The sequence below is a fragment of the Dipodomys spectabilis genome, unplaced genomic scaffold (genome assembly GCF_019054845.1).
Source record: "Dipodomys spectabilis isolate Male_0828 unplaced genomic scaffold, ASM1905484v1 ptg000039l, whole genome shotgun sequence".
NCBI classification, from domain to species: Eukaryota; Metazoa; Chordata; class Mammalia; order Rodentia; family Heteromyidae; genus Dipodomys; species Dipodomys spectabilis.
This window is the reverse complement of record NW_024870716.1, coordinates 4,378,267-4,396,677: the sequence shown is the minus strand read 5'-3', so window position 1 is coordinate 4,396,677 and position 18,411 is coordinate 4,378,267. Positions and strand designations below refer to the sequence as shown.

Here is an 18,411-nt window from a genome sequence, read left to right as displayed (position 1 = left end):
AAAAACCTCCTTTAGAAAATATTCAGAAATTTTATTTTCAATAGCCATGGTAGATGTAAAATCCCTTTCTCTTTTCCCATTTAAAAAAAAAAAAAAGCTTTTCCATGTCCAAAATCCTGGAACCTACAAATCCACTTTCCGTAGCAAAGGGAATTAAAGACAGCAAATGAAAGGATGGAGTGTGGCTCAAATGGTACAGCACACTTGCCTTGCAAGCCTGAGCCAAGTTCAACCCCTAATCCTGTACATGAAATTGTGTTTACTGAGCCTCTGACCTCTGACCTTGAAATATGGAGATCCTCATGGATTATGTGAGTGTACTCGGTATAAGCACAAAAGTGCAAGAGGGCAGCAGAATAGCAAGAAATGCAATATGAGAAGAACCTGACTTCTTGTCACTGCATGTGAGGTTGGAAGATTCTAGAAGACCTATGAGCCAATGCATTTGGGTACTCTCCAGAAAAGACTCAAAGTCATATTCAGATCTCAAGTAAGAACATGGTGCTGCCAATAACTTGATTTTAGCCCCAAGACACTGTAGTTCAGAGGCAAATCCATGCATCTGTATTGCTTTAATCCACTACACTCTTGGTAATGTTACCATATCTGTAGAAAATCACTACAAATATTAACCACAAAATGAAAAGAGCAGTCAAAATGGTTGACTCTCCTGGCCTCTAGGGCCTGTCCTTCTGTCATAAGCACAAATCAATGTACAGTGTTTTTATTGGTAAATGAGCTCCACGTGAGGAGAAAAGAAAGTCCCTGGATGTTAGAAGAGCAAACCTGGTGACTGGCAGATAAACCTGTAGCTGATGTCATGACAGAGACAGTAAGACACGAGCGTTTATATTTTCCACAAGAGGCACCATGATGAGGGAGAATTTAACATCCATACCAGAACTGGAAACAACAAAGTATGACCCATTGGAAGGGTTTTTTTGTTTTTTCTTTTTTTCTTTTTGTTGGTCATGGGGCTTGAATTCAGGGAAGGAAAGAAGAGAGGGAGGGAAGCAGGAAGGGGGGAAAGGAGGGAGAGAGGGAATAGTCCACGTCTTTCACCCAACAAGAAAAGACTGTATTAGAATTTCAGTCAATACGATGAGGCAAGAAAAATAGTCATTCATATTACAAAAGAAGAAATGATGTCTCCTCTAGATGATATGGTTACCCCACTTAAAATTTCCCAAAGCATCTTTGCAAAAGATATCAGAACCAGTAAGTGAGTTTAACAAGGCTGCATAATATATCAATACATAGAAATCAATGCTAAGTCTCAAGGAATCATTGAAAAGATAAACGAACTACACCACAGTGGTATTCAAAGATGCCTATGCCAAAGGGTACAGTGGTTCATGCCTGTAATTCCATCTACTCAGGAAGTAGAGATTGGAAAGATTGCACTTTGAGGCCAGAAAGACTCCATCTCAATCAATAGGTTAGGGGTAGTGTTTTTCTGTAAGCTTAACCAAGAAATGGGGGAGGAGAAGGAAGAAGGGACAGGGACTGGAGGGAGGGAAGGAGAGAGGGAGGGAGAGGAGAGGAGAAAGAAAAAAAGGGAAGGAAGGAAGGAAGGAAGGAAGGGAAAGAAGGAAAGAAGGAAGGAAAAGAAATCTAGAAAAATAAGGGTATGTTCTCACACAAAACAATAGGACTTTGCTAAGTGGAATTGGCAAATTCCATTTGCTATCGAGTAAGGCTTAAGTGAATGAAAATGTCTACCATGTTCATGGATAAGATTTAATATTTTATGGTATCCATTTTCTTCGTTTTGATCTAAAGATCCAAGATGTTCCCACCCAAAATCCCAGTAGGTTCTTTAGTAGTCATTGAAAGACTGACTACAAAATCTATATTGTTTTTCCATATAGGAAAAAAAATTTTCTTGAGAAAGAACAAAATTAGAAGACTCAAACTACCTGACTTTAAGACTGTACAGCTATGTGTACGGACATATAAATTAATGGGAAAAGAAAGTGAGTATAGAGATACATACACATACACACACACACACACACACACACACACACACACACACACACACACACACACACACACACACACACACACACAGAGGCTTAAGTATTATTTTACAAAGCACCAGGGCATTTCAATGAGTAATGGACAATATTTTTAACAATGGTACTTGGACACCTAACTAGTCCATACACAAGGGGGGGATGGAAGGAGGAATATAGACCTTCACCATGTGCTATATACACAGTAATTAATCTAGAACATATTTCAAAGCTTCAGTGGGAAAGCTAAAATACAAAACTTTTAGAAGAAAATCTTTGTCACTCAGGATAGGTATTTTTTTTTCTTAAGCAGTGCACAAAATGCATGTATATTAAAGAAAAAAGGTGATACTTCACTAACATTTAAAATTACTAGCTTTTTGAAATACAATTAAGATATGAAAAGTCTCATTTCTTATAAGGTAAAACACTCATTCTTAGATATTTACCCTGAAGAAATGAAAACATCTTCACAAATACCCATTTCTTTTTTTTTACTCCATTCTTTATTATGTATGTAATATATGTAGACATGAATTTAAAATTTCCTATTGAAAAGCTCTGATATTAAATGCAAGGAGATACGACAAAGTAAACAGGACTCAAGAAACAAAGGACCCCCACTCATCTTGTTCTATCATTACTAAATGACCCCTTGTTGTTGACCCCATATATGGTACATATATGCACACATGTGAGGGAAATTAGGAGAAAGACACAGAATCAGAGGGAAACAGGAAAACATACAACAGAGGGACCATCAGCTGCACTGGATAGTGATAAAAACGAACTGAGCAACTCAAAGGCATCAATGGGAGGGAAGGAATGAGAGGGATAGAGGGAATAACTAACACTAACCAAAAGGAAAGAAATGTACATACCACACAATGTGAAAGAAATAGTTCTTTTGTCAAATAGAATTCGCATACTTCATAGACCACAATAATGACAATTTGCCTCATGAAGGTTAGAATGTGTTTGTGACTAAATATCACTATCTCACAACACTGTGAAATTTATGTAATCACTTAATCACAATTTTAAAAATTATTAAAATAAAAGAAAAGCTCTGATATTATCTTGATTTTTATGGAGAGATTATTGATTTTTTTTTTTTTGAAAGCTAAGAAACAATGCCCAGGCTCTGAGTTCAAGCCCCAGGATCAGCACCAAAAAAAAAAAAAAAAACCACCAAAAAACAAAAAGTGGGGACTGGGAAGGTAGCTCAGTGATAGAGTGCTTGCCTTGCATGCACGAGGCCCTGGGCTCGATTCCTCAGCACCGCATAAGCATAAAAAGCCTGACATGGTGCTGTGGCTCAAGTGGTAGAGCACTAGCCTTGAGCTGAAGAGCTGAGGGGCAGTGCCCAGGCCCTGAGTTCCCCATGACCGGAAAAAAAAAAAAAAAAAAAAAAAAGTGTCTTTGCTTCTAAAGCATACTCTCCTTTGTTTATTGATTAAGTAAAGGTAAAAAGGAGAATAGATCCCTAACTAAACAGGACATAGGGGTGAGAGAGGCAAGTTTCCATCAATAATCTGTACTCACCATAAACGTGGAACTATTCACGCAACTCAACTGAAACTCTATAAGCATTATTCAAACCCAGCTTTGGAAGCAGCAGGAAAAAAAAAAAAAAAAAGAAGAAGCTTGGAACCTGGAGTCAAGTTTCTGTCCCCACTTTCCTGGGCCAGACACAAGCTCCCTGCACCTGTTACCAACACAGCATCATACCCCATGCCTCTCTTGAGACTGCAAGGGTCAGCAGCATTTGGCCATGCATGAATGCTAGCTCCTCCTGTTGCCACTTCGAGGGCTGACCTACTTCTGTCACTCCCCTTTGGGATCTGGTTACCACAGTGCAAAATAATGACAAGGAAGATTGATCCATATGAAATGGGCATAGAAAATGGAACTGGAAATGTGAATCAGGTTGACTAAATCGCTGGTGTCTTGCTGTGTCTTGCTGGTTAAAAGTACATATATAACACTCTCAGCATAGGACTGGCTTACTGATTTATCAACTATATCAGTCTCCAAGAGCCACAAATCAGGGATTCAGAAGCATATCCCATCATAACAGACCTTATTTTCAGTGGCCAAAAGTTAAGGAGACAGGGTTATGTGGACAGAATTTCTCTGGTCAGTACATCTCAGTACTTAATTTGCTCTGCGTAGGGAGAAACACAGGACACAGCTGGTTTGCTGGCTTCTGGCCTTGTGGAATGGTTTCCATTAAAGAATAAGGACTTTGTCTAGCATTCAAAACTGAGTAACCCTCTCCTGAATGGCTAAAGGTTAGAATATTCATAGAGAAATCCAGAAATCAATTTTGCCTCTATCAGATTTCTCCTTTCATCCTGTAAACTTAACTCCAGTGATGGTAAATATAGAAGTCATTAATAATTCCATTTTCAAGGGAAGGTGTTTTTTTTTAATTCTGCTTCTGCTATCACCAAAAGTAATTCTCTTTTTCTAAGGCTATATATTGGCCCCTCATCTTAAAGAAAATTTTATGAATTTCAGGCCTCAAGACACACTAATCAAAAGCCTTCCTGACTCAGCCTGTAATTCTTGCTTCTTGCTGCTTAGTGACTATCATTAGAATCTTCTTTTGGATGAACACATATATAATACTTGCTGGAAGGAAAGCCCAGGCCAGGTTTCCCAAATGCATGGCTTGGGAACAAGATTAAGTTTTTGTTAATATCTTTAAAAGGCTGGCAGAGAACCAGATCCAGCATTAGCTCTGCCAAAATGTCTGCTCACTAACGCCACCCAATTCTCTCACAGGAAGAAAGGCCCCACTGAGTTCTGACACGGGGCCAAAGCCAGCCTCTGCTCCCTCAGCTTTGTGATGGCCTTGGCCAGAGGCTGGAAGTGAGGATGTAAAGAAAAAGACATTGCTGCTGAGTGAGCAGGTACGTAATGCAGAAGTGATCCACGATGCTAGAGTCATCGTTATCCTTCCTTTATGCAAGCTGACTCTGAACATGAGGATATGAACACGATGAAGGAAGGGACAACTTGAGAAGATTGGTCATCTTTTACAGCCAGGTAATAGAAAAATTCTCAATGTGAAAAGTAATTGCTGGGGACCAATGACTCACACCTGTAGTACTAGCTACTTAGAAGGCTGAGATCTAAGGATTGCAGTTTGAAGCCAGCCCAGGCAGGAAAGTCCATGACACTCTGAACTACCAAAGAAGTCAGAACTGGAGCTGAAGCTCAAGTGATAGAGCACAAAAGTAGACAGTGCTCAGGCCCTGAGTTCAAGCCTACAATCCCATGCCACACACACACACACACACACACACACACACACACAATTCTCAATTCACAAACCAAGTCAGAGACAAGTCATTTGCTGAAACTCAGACAATTAATTCAGAGAAACCACTTCAGCCTTGTTCTCCTAATGTATTCATTTAAACAGCAGGTATTGGCAGAAGTCCAATTATATAAGTACCATGTCTACACATCACAGAGTCTGAATCTGAAGCTAGGGATGCAGGTACTGCTTTGGTTGAAGAATCCCTTCTGAAGGGTATCACAGACCAAGCCAAAAATACAACCAAGGAAAGGATGCCCCATCTCAATGGACTTCCATGACCACCCCACATGATGATCACATGATCCCCACCGACATCTCTCTGGCCAAATCTCTTCCTATATCTCCCTACCCACACTGCTCCTGTTCTTCCTGGCTGGTTTCAATCATTCAATATGTTCCTACCTCAGGAACTTAACACTTCATTTTCTCTCTGGAATGGTCTTCTGCCTTACTGCCACATGGCCTGCTCTTCCATCCCTTTCAAATGTCATGTTTCCAGTGAAGCATTCTCCTCAATGACCCTACCTACAGTAGCAATTCTCAGCAGGGCACCAGTGGCTCAGGCTACTCAGGAGGCTGAAATCTGAGGATTGAGGGTCAAAATCAGCCTGAGAAGGAAAGTCTGTGAGACTCTTATCTCCAATTAACCACCAAAAAGCCAGAAGTGGAAGTATGGCTCAAGTGGTAGAGCACTAGCCTTGCGCAAAAAAAATCTCAAGGACAGTGCCCAGGCCCTGAGTTCAAACCCCCCAAACCAGTACAAAAAACAAAATCAGTTCTCCATAGTCATACCCATCACTCCCTATCTGCTTTCTTGCTTAACTGTACTTAGTTATACATTTTTTAGCTTTATTTTATTTTTTTATTGTGAAAATCCCCATAAACCATGTGATATAAGCTCCCTTCTCTTTCATTTCTAACTTCTTTCTTTCTTTCTTTCTTCCTTTCTTTCTTTTTTTCTTTCTTTCCTTTTTGAGACAGAAAAAGAATGTATCTCTGGCTGACCTTGAACTTGTAACTTTCCTGTCTCAGACTACCTACAATCTCCATTTTCTACAAATTTTGTTGATACCAGTTGCATTCTCTGGCATAATAGGTATTTGTCAAATACAATAATAATGTATATAAATGCACCAAATATGTGTCCCACATACAGTAGGCACTTAAATGGTAGCTATTGTTACTTAGAATTTTGTAGTGTGCCTGTATTACAAGCTATTGATCAAGAAGGCATCTGCCAGTGCATGCAAAATCTCTGCCTTAACATCTATAGACCATTCCACCTAGCTGCTAAGATATTCCAGAAACATTCTTCTTTCATCGCTAAATCACTACTCCACATACAGAATTGGTTCAACAGATGATTTTAATGGAGTTCTAAGTTTCTGAGCAAAATCTCCAGTGTCAAATTTGCAGCAGTTTTGTAATAGAACTTTTCCAGCAACAAAAAGCAATTGACAACTTATTTTCATTTGTTATATATCTCAGTATTTCAGGTTCTTATTGATTGTACACAAGAATGTGTCTCAAAGTACCTCCAACGTAAAATAAAGCACATACATTCTTCTCATTTCCTTTCATTTCCTCTCTCTCCCACAGCAAATTATATCAACGTACCTGACAAGTATTTTGTCAACATTACACCAATGTTACACATACATTTGTCAACTTTTTTATTCCCTGTACTCACACAGCACATTATATATTTTTTCTTTGGTTTGACTACAATTACCCAATTTCTCTGTGCAGAAGGCATGTTAGTTAATTGACAAAACTCAGGTGTATAAAAATATAATTTTATTTTCTACATTCATATTGTACACAAGACATCATTTTTGATGGCTTAAGCATGATGACTATTGTTTATTGAGGGTTTACTATGTGTCACACTTTGTTTTAGGGCATTAACCTGTGTGTGTATGTGCACGCATGCACATGTGTGCCAGTACTCTGGGGCTTGAACTCTAGACTTGGGTGCTGTCTGGTAGCTCTTTTGTCCAAGGCTGGCACTCTACCACTTGAACTAAACCTCTACTTCAAGCTTTGTGGTGATTATTTAGAGTTAAGAATCTCACAGACTTTCCTGCCAAGGCTGGCTTCAAACCTCAATCCTCAGATCTTAGCCTAATGAGTAACTGGGATTACAGCTGTGAGCCAGCAGCACCTGGCTTTTGATCCTCATGATCACCACATAAGGTATACATTCATTACAGATAAAGAAGTGACCCACACAGAGGTTAAATATCTTCACCTTGGCCATACACTTTCCAGTGGCAGAGCTGGAATTCAAGAGTAGATAGTATGACATAGCATTGGATTTCAGAATCACTCTCACTGTAGCTATCTCTTCACGCAGTTGCTAGAAGACCTAATCTATCACTGCTCAGTGTTATCAAGTCACTTTCGGTTCAAACCAAATTCAGAATTCACCCCTCCCCCGTCATTGCCCATACTGTGTCATGAGTATAATTCATCAGGACAGCAGTAGGTAAGATACTTTTCCAGAGTAAAGCAGGCTTCTGAGGTCCAAATTCCCCCTATATTCTGGTCACTTGGCCCCCTCTGGGGTAGATCTCACTCAGGCAACATTATACTTATTTTCTGTGCCCTGTCATTGGCAGCTTTCTGACTTGCTGTGTGCTCAAATAACAATGTCACATAAACAGGCACCAGAAAAAGAGGTCTGGGCTAGCCTACAGGTGGTAAAGGAACCAATAGATGGTTGCTAGAACTCTTCCATGCTCCCTTACCTGGAAGATCTGTATACAACAGGCCCTCTTCCAGAAGGGTGATTCCCCAATTCTCCCGCAGGAGCTAACCTTCCCACAGAGAGGACTCTGCTGTGGGCTCAGCCATGGCTGTAACTCAGGCCCACATACACCATGTCCCTTAAGAGCCACTTTTAGATTGTTGTTGTGTCATTCTATCTCTAAATTTTGGCTCATTTTGCTTTCCTCTTTAAAATTTGATGTCTGTGACTGACATCTTTTCCTACTGTGGGTAATAATTCTGTATTGGAACCATTTTCTATCTTTCCCATTATGCTGAAAGTTTTGTAAAAAGAAGGATTTATGCTTATGCCATTCATAAGATTCCCAAGTAAACATAATGCCATAATGCACCAAGTCAGAGCTCAATGCAGGCATGTTTATTTCACTAGCCATGTTGCATTTCTTCTCTCATTCAGCTGCCTGGAATTTGAGTCTATCCTTTCTCTTGAGACGATCTTAGGACAATAAACACATTGACGATATATTCTAGAATTTAAAGACTAAAGGCATTTATTAAAAAAAAAAAAAAAGTCACCCAGGGGAGCAGACTATTCCAGTCATTGTGCCCAAGGCCTTGGTTTCCTGGCTAACTCCTGCAGTTGGCTCTGCTGAGCCATCTCAGTGAGGCTACCTGGCAAACCTCTTAGATTCCCACATAGCTGAAAACATATGGCATGGTCAAAAGGAAGACACATCTTTTTTGTTTGTCTGTTTTAATATTTGATCACTCAAAAAAGGAACAATAGATGAAGTTCAATCTCTGAAGGTACCCAAGTGAACATTCTACACTAATGTTCTACAACAGAGTGAGAAGCTCTCAGACTGACAGCATCCTGGACTTCTACTTCCAACTCTTCCTGCCCAATTGGACAGACTATTTTCTACCACACAACCTTTATTTATTATCAGTATGATGATACTTCACACTCACAAAGCACCTCTCAGCTTTTGGATATTGCAGTTAAGACGATGGCTGTCATTCACTCAACCCAAATAGTCCAAACAGTAAATTCCATTATTATTCTTGAACTACTGACTGTTGAATCCCATCAATACCAACACTGGTTCAAAAAAAAAAGCATAACAGAGCTTTACATTTGTTTTAACAATCTGAGTCCAAGACACAAATTCTATTTTTTTCCATCTGAACTCATTTGGAAACTGATATATTAAATATATATACATATATGTGTATATATATATATATATATATATATATATATACATTATTAGGCCATGTATTAGTTTCCTAGGGCTGCTACAACACATTACCACAAACTAGGTATCTCTGTAGTTAGTGGAAGACTTCTGGAAATTCCAAGACAAAAATCAATGTTCGGGGTGGTGTCTCATGCCTATAATCCCAGCTACCTGAAAAAATGGAAGCCTCAGTTTGAGGTCAGTTCAGGCAAAAAGTAGTGAGACACCTCCCCTCCATCTCAACAAACAAGCTGGGTATGGTGGAATGGTACTATAATCCTAGGTATGTGGGAGATATAGGTAGGAGGATCTCAGTTCAAACCATGTCCTCAGCAAAAAAACACAAGTCTCTTTCTGAAAAATAACTAAAAACCAAAAATAGTCTGAGGACATATGTCAAGTGGTATAATACTTGCCTCCCAACTACATAGCAAGTGCAAGGCCCTGAGTTCAAACCTCAGTACTACCAAAAAAAAAAATCGAGTGATAGCAAGGCCATGATCCCTCTGAAGCCCGGAGGAAGATCTCAGCTTGCCTCTTTCTACTTCTAATAAGAACAGGAAGTCTTTGCTTTGTGGCAGCATTACAATTTCGTGCTCTAAGATTCGCTCTTAATCAAATCCTTTGCGCCTCAATTTTCTCTATCAGAGATTAAAGTTAAATTCATCAAGTCCTTTTTAGCTTCGAATACTATTATTCCAAATAAAGTCTAGCCAAACTAATCTTTTACATATTTAGTAAGGTATAAAAAGCATAGAGTCACAATTTGGCTAAGAATAATTCAGCACCAACAGCCATTTAGTTAAATGGCAGTTATCAAGATTATTTTAACACAGAAAGTCAAATCCTTGTGGAGTCCACTTGGTATCTTTACTGCTCAGAGAAGACAAAGGGAGAGTCCTAGAGGCCAGGAATGTGGCTTAGTAGTAGAGTGCTTGCCTAGCATGCATGAAGACCTGGGTTCAATTCTTCCATACCACATAAACAGAAAAAGCCAGAAGTGGCACTATGGCTCAAGTGGTAAAGGCTAGCCTTGAGCAAAAGCCTCAGGGACAGCACCCAGGCCCTGAGTTCAAGCCCCAGGAATGGCAAAAGAAAAGAAAGGATAGTCCACAGTTTTCTCATTGACCGTCAAGGGAAACCAAGAGCAGGCAGCTACACTATCTTATTAGAATTATGAAACAAGTCTGGTGCTGGTGGCTCATGAGTTTAATCCTATCTCCTCAAGAGGCTGAGCTCTGAGAATCATAGTTTGAAGCCAGCCTGGGTAGGAAAAGTCCATGAGATTCTTCTTTCTAATTAACCAGCAAAAAGTCAAAAAGTAGAGCTATGGCTCAAGTGGTAGAGTGTCAGCCTTGAACAAAAAATAGCCAAGTGAGAGTATGAGACCCTGAATTAAAGCCCCAATATGGACAACCCACCCACCCCACCACCAAAAAGGGCTATCTACAGGACTTAAGGTTTACTGTGTTTCTGTTCTCAGCACCTAAACAAGCATGACAGTTGGGGTTCCCCCAAGCCTCCTTCAGGGTGAAAGATCACACAGTATCACAACTAATTAGAATAGCAGCAGCATTGAAAAGATTTTCTTCCATCACTTAGGACAGTTATTGGAAACCCTGAATCTACACAACAGGAGTGCTTTTTAAATTATCCATGGTGACTAGCTCATTCTTTTCATCTCAATACACTAGAGAATTTGAAGTTTATGTTTATAGAACATAGTAAAATGAATTTCCAGAAATATACATGAGGCACACTCAACAAACCTCAAATTGCATTTTGCTAAATTGCATCGGAACAAAAAAGAAAAAAACATGACCAAAAGTGTACATAGTTTGCACATCCAACATGAACTCTTAGGCTGGGTGTTGGGGACTCATGCCTGTCATCCCAGCTAGTCAGGAGGCTGAGATCTGAGCTTTGTGGTTTGAAGCCAGTCTGGGCAGAAAAGTCTGTGAGACTCTTATCGCCAACAAATCGGTAAAAAGCTGGAGGTTGAGCTGTGGCTCAGTAGGCAGAGTGCCAGCCTTAAACAAAACACCTCAGGGCCCAGGCACTGAGTTCAACAAAAACAAAAACTTTGAAAGTGTACCCTTAAGAGAATGAAACAGCCATCCCTGTATCAAATTGTGTGGCACACAGTTGAGTAAACTTCTGCACATGGCTGTTGGGCTCACTTGTGCTTGGTAGCTTGCCCACACAGGCTGAAGATGGTGCTTCTCTCAGAGTGTGTGACCTGAGTCTGTTATATTAACTTGGCATAATACAGAAACCTGCCTCACAAAGCAAACTGACCAGAAAGGATGCAAAGAAATAGAGTAAGCTCAGCTCAGGATATTGGGGTGGGGGTGGGGTTGTCAATCATGAGGCTTGAACTCAGGGCCTAGGCACTGTCTCTTAGCTTTTTTGCTCAAGGTTAGTGCTCTACTTGAGCCACAGCTCTACCTCCAGTTTTTCTGGTGGTTATTTGGAGGTAAGAGTCTCACAGACTTTCCTGCCCAGGCTGGCTTTGAACCTTGATCTTCAGATTTCAGCCTCCAGAGTAGCTAGGATTACAGGCGTGAGCTACCAGCGCCCAGCTGTCAGGAGACAGTTCCAAGAGTCTACCCTGTAAAGCCTTGCTTGTTTCATATAGTCTTCGAGACATTGTGGCTGAATCCACGATCTGGATGGAAAGTGAAATGCCCTGCACCCTCTCAAACCTGTGAGACACTCAGTGATATGTCTTAGAGATGAAGAATGACAAGCTCGTTGATTATTCCATCATCAACATTCTCCTATTATGGAACAGATCAGGACAAGCTACAGGAATTGTTTTCCCAAGCTTCCAGCTCTCAATTTTACCTTTCATTTTTAACTATTATTGAAAAATATGATGTTTTCTTCATGGCATTCACAGATTGAGATCACTGAAAGCATCAACAATGTCAGATTTGTAAAGAAAATCTATGGTATCCAATTCCCAATGTTCTCACATTGGGATCACAAGGATTTCCTAGCTGATAGAAGGACTGGACATTTCAGTGGCGGTTTGGATATATATGTGTTCAAGGGCACCTTCCAGGTGGATAGTGTGTTAGAAGTTTAGTCCTGAGCAGAAAAGTACTTAGCGGTGGGGGCGGGGGGGGGGGGGGGGAGGAGGAGGGGAGGAGTTGGTGAGGGACCAGGAACACCTTTAAGAGGTATGGCAGAATGCAAAGCAAATGTGTCAATAAGCAATTAAGATAGTTCTCCTGGGACCCCTTTTATTTCCTGAGAGACTGAGCTGTTATCAAAGAGTGAGCTTGAACCCTGAATCTGTTTCAGCCATTCTGTCTAACCCTGGATCCCTCTTGCATGTTTACTGGCTATAAGAGCCCAGGAGGCCTTCAATAGAGGCTGGACATCTGAAGCCACCCAATGTGGTCCAAATCTGAATAAAGCTCTTTTTTTCTTTCTCTCTCTCTCTCTGTGGGTACTAAGGCTTGAACTCAGAGCCTGGGGGATTGTCCTTTAGCTTTTCTGCCCAAAGCTGGAGCTCTATCATCTATTAATTGAGTCATACCTCCACTTCTGGCTTTTTGCTGGTTAACTGAAGAGTTTCACAGACTTTCCTGCCTGGGCTGTTTTTAAACCTTGATCCTCAGATCTCAGCTTCCTGAGTAGCGAGGATTACCAGGCATGAACCAATGATGCCTAGCTCTTTACTTTTTCTGTTATCATATTAGATGTCATATATTAAATGGACTAAGACAGCTTCTTTAGTGGTTCCAATATTCTCAATAGAACATCTTCCATCCACAAGTGCTATAACAGCACACGCAAGCATACTGCTTCTGATCACTTTCCTGTAACTCAAATAATCATATAATGAAAAGAACAGCGGAGGATTTCACACATTACCCTTTACAAACCTTGCTATTTTTTACTGTGTCATGAAGCACACGAGTGTAGCTGACTTTTTTTTTTCTCAGAACAAGATCTTCTCACTGAAGGAAGTAGCATACTTATGATATTCTCCAAGGCAAGCTTCTTAATTGGGGTATTATTCCAGAACATCTTCAGATTGTCACAGCTGCACCATCACAGACTACTTCTCTAACTGCTAAGCAGCAAACCAACCACAGAGCAGTCAGGGCTCACATCATCTGCTTAAAATTCTGGCAATAATAGCTGGTGGCTTATGTCTGTGATCCTAGCTTCGGAGAAGGCCAAGAGGTGAGGCTCCAGGTTCAAAGCCAGCCTGGGCAGGAAAGTCTACGAGACTCTTCTCTCCAATTAACCACCAAAAAAGCTGGAAATGAATCTTTGTCTCAAACTGTAGAGCCCTAATCTTGAGCAAAAAAAGCTCAGGGACAATGCCCAGGCCTTAAGTTTAAGCCCCAGAAATGGCAATTAAAAAAAAAAAATCATTACATGGCTCATGCCTGTAATCCTACCCAGGAGGCTGAGATCTGAAGATCACGGTTCAAATCTAACCCAGGCAGACATTGTAGGGACTCTTATCTCCAATGAACAATGACAACCAAAAAAAAAAAAAAAAAAAAAAGCTAGAAATAAAGGTGTGGCTCAAGTGGTAATGTACCAGCCTTGAGCAAAAAAAAGCTAAGGGACAGCATCCAGACCTTGAGTTCAAGCCCCAGCACAGGCACACGCACACACACACACACACACACACAGGCACACACACACACACACACACACACAGGCACACACACACACACACAGGCATACACACACACACACACACACAGGCACACACAGGCACACACACACACACACACACACACACACACACACACACTATTGGTGATGTCAAAATGCTGGAAGGATTGCCACACATTTGCTTTGCTTTACTGATGTCATATGGACTTAGATATGGCAACCTAGGGCTACAAGCCTAACTCCACAAAAACACAGCCTTCGCTCAGCTCTCCGCCTTACCCAGGCTCCCGCCCGCACTCTCTCTAATCTGGTCCCATATAAATACACCCTGTTCACTCGCTCTTCCTGCCTCTCCCATGTCTCCTGTAGTGCAGGTTCTCCTTACAACTATTTGTGGAATGTGTTCTCTACTAAAATGCAACCACAATACTGACTGAGATCCATGCTTTGTCACCACCTTCCAATGCCAATGCCATGGATAGATGAAAGGCATTCAATATTCACTGAACTGACTTTTTCTCTTTTTGGTGTCATACACAAGGGAAAAAAAAAAAAAAAAAGATGAAGCCATGCACTTGTAGCCCATGCCTGTAATCCTAGCTACTCAGGAGGCTGAGATCTGAGGATCAAGGTTCAAAGCCACTCTGGGCAGGTAAAGACTTTTATCTCCAATTATCTAGCAAAAAAAAAAAAAAAAAGCCAGATGTGGCACTATGGCTTAAGTGCAAGAGCACTAGCCTTGAGCCAAAAATGCAGAGTCAGTGCCCAGGCCCTGAGTTCAAGCTCCAGGACTGGCAGAAGAAACTAAAGAGAGCTCTAGAGTTCCATTTCAGTCAAAATATGAGAAATAGTGACCACTGGTTAAGATAGGAATAAAGGTAATCAGGACAGGTCTTTGTTTTGCTAAATAAGAAAGCAAGAAGATGTCACTTATTAAAGGCTAAGACTTGTGCCACTTCACCAAAATCTCCCAGCTAAGCAGTTCTTGAGACTTACTAAATATATGTGCTAGTGTAAGCTAATATGAAATACACAGCAAGCTTTTTTTTAAAAAAAAAAAAAAAAGGAGAGAAAAAATGTATATTTTAGCTCAAAAACATTCCAGCTGACATTAGCTTTATAGTTTCCCTTAAATAAACTTACAGGAAACTTTTCACATCTCCAACTTTTACTTAAGTGACTTTTTGTTAATAAATGATGGAAATTTACATTTTTTTTTGGTCAGTCATGGGGCCTAAACTCTGGGCCTGGGCACTGTCCCTCAACTCTTCAGCTCAAGGCAAGTGCTCTACTACTTGAGCCACAGCGCCACTTCTGGCTTTTTCTTCTTATGTGGTGACTGAGGAATTGAACCCAGGGGCCTCATGCATGTAAGGCAAGCACTCTACCACTGAGCCACCTTCCCAGCTCCAAATTTACATATTTTTACAAATCATATCCTGGCAACTCGCACTCAAAGGTACACATATTATTGGCTCTGGCTGCAATGGTGCATATTTTCTAAGGACATATATGCCCTAAGGAAGGTGTAGGCTAGTCACGGACCTATATCGCATGTGTTATGTATAGGGTGTATATATATATATATATATATATAGGTGTATATATATATATATATATATGTATACACATATGTGTACATATATGTATATATACTGCAAATATATAAGTATATAAATACAGGTATCTATAGCTAGGTAGATAGGCAGGTAGATAGATAGATAGATAGATTGATTGATTGATTGATTGATCTGGAGTATTAGGGATTAAACCAAGACCTTATTCCCATGAGGCCATCCCTCTACCCCATCCTACACTGGTGTCCTCCCTCTCCAGAATACGCATAGGAGATTCTGAAAGAGATTTGTTAGTCACAGCATTAAAGGAACATAGCAGGGAAAGGCAGTATATTCACTGCAGGAGCTGAGAAAGTCTCAGAAGCAGTAGTGACAGGCTGATGTAGGCTTTAAAATGAAATAGTTACATTTCTGTCGTTGCTGTTGTTGGTGTTGCTGTACCAGTACTGGGGCTTGAACTAAAGGTGCGGGCGCTGAGAATTTATTTGCTGAAGACTAGTGCTCTACACTTTGAACCACAGTTCCACTTTCATCTTCTTCTCTAGTTGCTGGTTTTGAACCATAATCCTCAGATCTCAGTCTCCTAAGTACCTAGGATTACAGGTGTTAGCTGCCAACATAAAATAGTTATTTCTAGAAGCTAGATGAGGAACATTGTGGATGGGAAGCACTCCAGAGATAAATGTTTTCTCCTTGTCTAATGAATAACTTTACTCATGTTTACTTCACCCATATGAGGTGAAAAAGTAGAAACTAAGGATCGACGGATAACTGAAACTTCATTCTTTGAAAGCTACACTGGCTCTCCCTGAGTCCGTGGCTCATGCCTGTAATCCTAGCTACTCAAGAGGCTGAGATTTGAGGATCGAGGTTCAAAGCCAGCCCAGGAAGGAAAGGCTGTGAAACTCTTATCTCCAATATACCAGAAAAAAAAAACAAAACAGAAGTCACATTGTGGCTCAAGTGGTAGAGCTCTCGCCTTGAGCTGAAGAGCTCAGGGACCAATGTTCAAGCCCAGAGTTCAAGCCTCATGACTGACAATAACAATAAAAAGAAAGTTACACTGGCTTTGGATTTTTTTTTTTAAAGCAATCAAAACCTGACGAAGTTTTTCAAAAAAGAGTGAGTCAATTAAAAAGAAACTTTAGAAGGCCCTTTGTTCTTCTGTGTAAATAATACCTGACTTATTTACGTGACACTGGTGAAATCAGAAGTTTAAAAAAAACAACAAAAGCTCTCAAGCCTCTCGAGTTTAATGAGATGACCCTGAGTAATAATTGCCTTCTGATGTCTTTACAGCACTGACAGGAGTTGCCAGATCACGGAACAAAATGCAGCATTCAGTCATAGCACTCCCACAAACTGAAGAAAAGCCAAAGGCTTGCACAGACAGGATGAGCTGTGGGAAAGAGCTTTACGTTATGCTCAGACTTTGCATCTTCAGACTCTTAGCAAGTCAGTAGATACAGCCAGGATCACTCAAATCTACCAAATGTCTATCACTCTTTTTTGGATCACAAATTTATAAGGGTAGCCAAAGCTAAAGAATTAATACCGCCTGGGTGCTGGTGGCTCAGGCCTGTAATCCTAGCTACTCAGGAGGCTGAGCTTTGAGGATCACAGTTCAAAGCCAGCTGAGGCAGAAAAATCTACGAGACTCCAATTAACCATCAAAAAGTCAGAAGTGGAGCTGTGGCTCAAGTGGTAGAACACTAGCCTTGATTGTAAAAAGGAAGAAAAAACACAACAACAAAGCTCGGGGACAATATCCAGACCCTGAGTACAAGCTCCTAGAACTAGAACCAAAACATAATACAAGAAAATATCCAATTCAATGCTCTGAGGTCCTTGAAGATTAAACAACAAAACACAGCGAAGCTCACATGACGGAAGATGCTAGATCCCTGAATGGCCGTGTAGGGCAGAGCCCTTTCACTCACCTCTCAGTGATCCTCGGTGGAATATCACGTGAGCTACCAATGTGGGATTGTTTACTGTAGCAGTTAGCACACATCGACTAACACACATTCTCCCAAAGTTGCTTCATACTTAAAATCCTGGAGTCATAGGAGTCACACGTGAATCTTCCTCAGTACACTTCACAAACATGCTATAAATGGAACCAAAATTTCAGTACACAAAAAGCTGCCGAGAAGTAACTTAAGAGATAGAGGGAGATTCATTTATCATCGCATTGTCATGTTTTCTTTTCCTTTCCTAAAGTAGCTTATTGAGAACACATTTACTCTGGGAAATTTTCATAATAAATCAGTAGCCTGCTTAGATATTGGGGGAAAATGAACTAACGTGGGACCTTTGGGGATTTTCCTTAAGTAGGATGCTTTCCCTGAGCATTCATCTTTACCCTCACACAGGGAAACGGTGTCTCCCAGCTCTCATTATCTCCCTCACACATTTGATGAAAAAATTCAGGATGAACAGCAGGATGAAGAGTTGATTCTGAAGCTTTGCTATAGACTAATTTTTAATTTTCACATTTTCTACAGTGGCTATTATCTCAATCTGTTTTTAGTTTCTAGAATAGAATACCACAGACTGGGTAAGTTATAAAGAAAAAAATTTTTAAGTTTTTTAATATGAAAATACTGTACAGAGGGGGTTACAAGGTAGTGAGTACATTTCTTATCGAGCATTGTTGCCTCCTCCTTTGTTTTTCCCCTACCATCCCTTCCCTCCCCACCTCCTCAGCTACACCCCCCCCATCCCCGCGCCTAAATTATAAAGTTCATTTTTCGACATAGCCTCTTGTACATCTCATTGTTGCCATTTTTTTACACAGCTATGGGGTAAATCCAAGAGCATGGCTCCAGCCCTTGTGTGGATATCGATTCTGGATCATTTCATGG

At 40.5% G+C, this 18,411-nt stretch overlaps 1 protein-coding gene across 1 annotated transcript in view; it reads right to left on the bottom strand.

The window, feature by feature from the left end:
- Nell2 (neural EGFL like 2) overlaps positions 1-3,628 on the bottom strand; it is a 340,654-nt gene extending 337,026 nt beyond the window's left edge. The window contains exon 1 of the mRNA XM_042677765.1: positions 3,564-3,628. The gene's annotated coding sequence lies outside the window, so the exon portion shown is untranslated. The remainder of the gene's footprint in view (positions 1-3,563) is intronic.
- Positions 3,629-18,411: the final 14,783 nt, after the last annotated feature.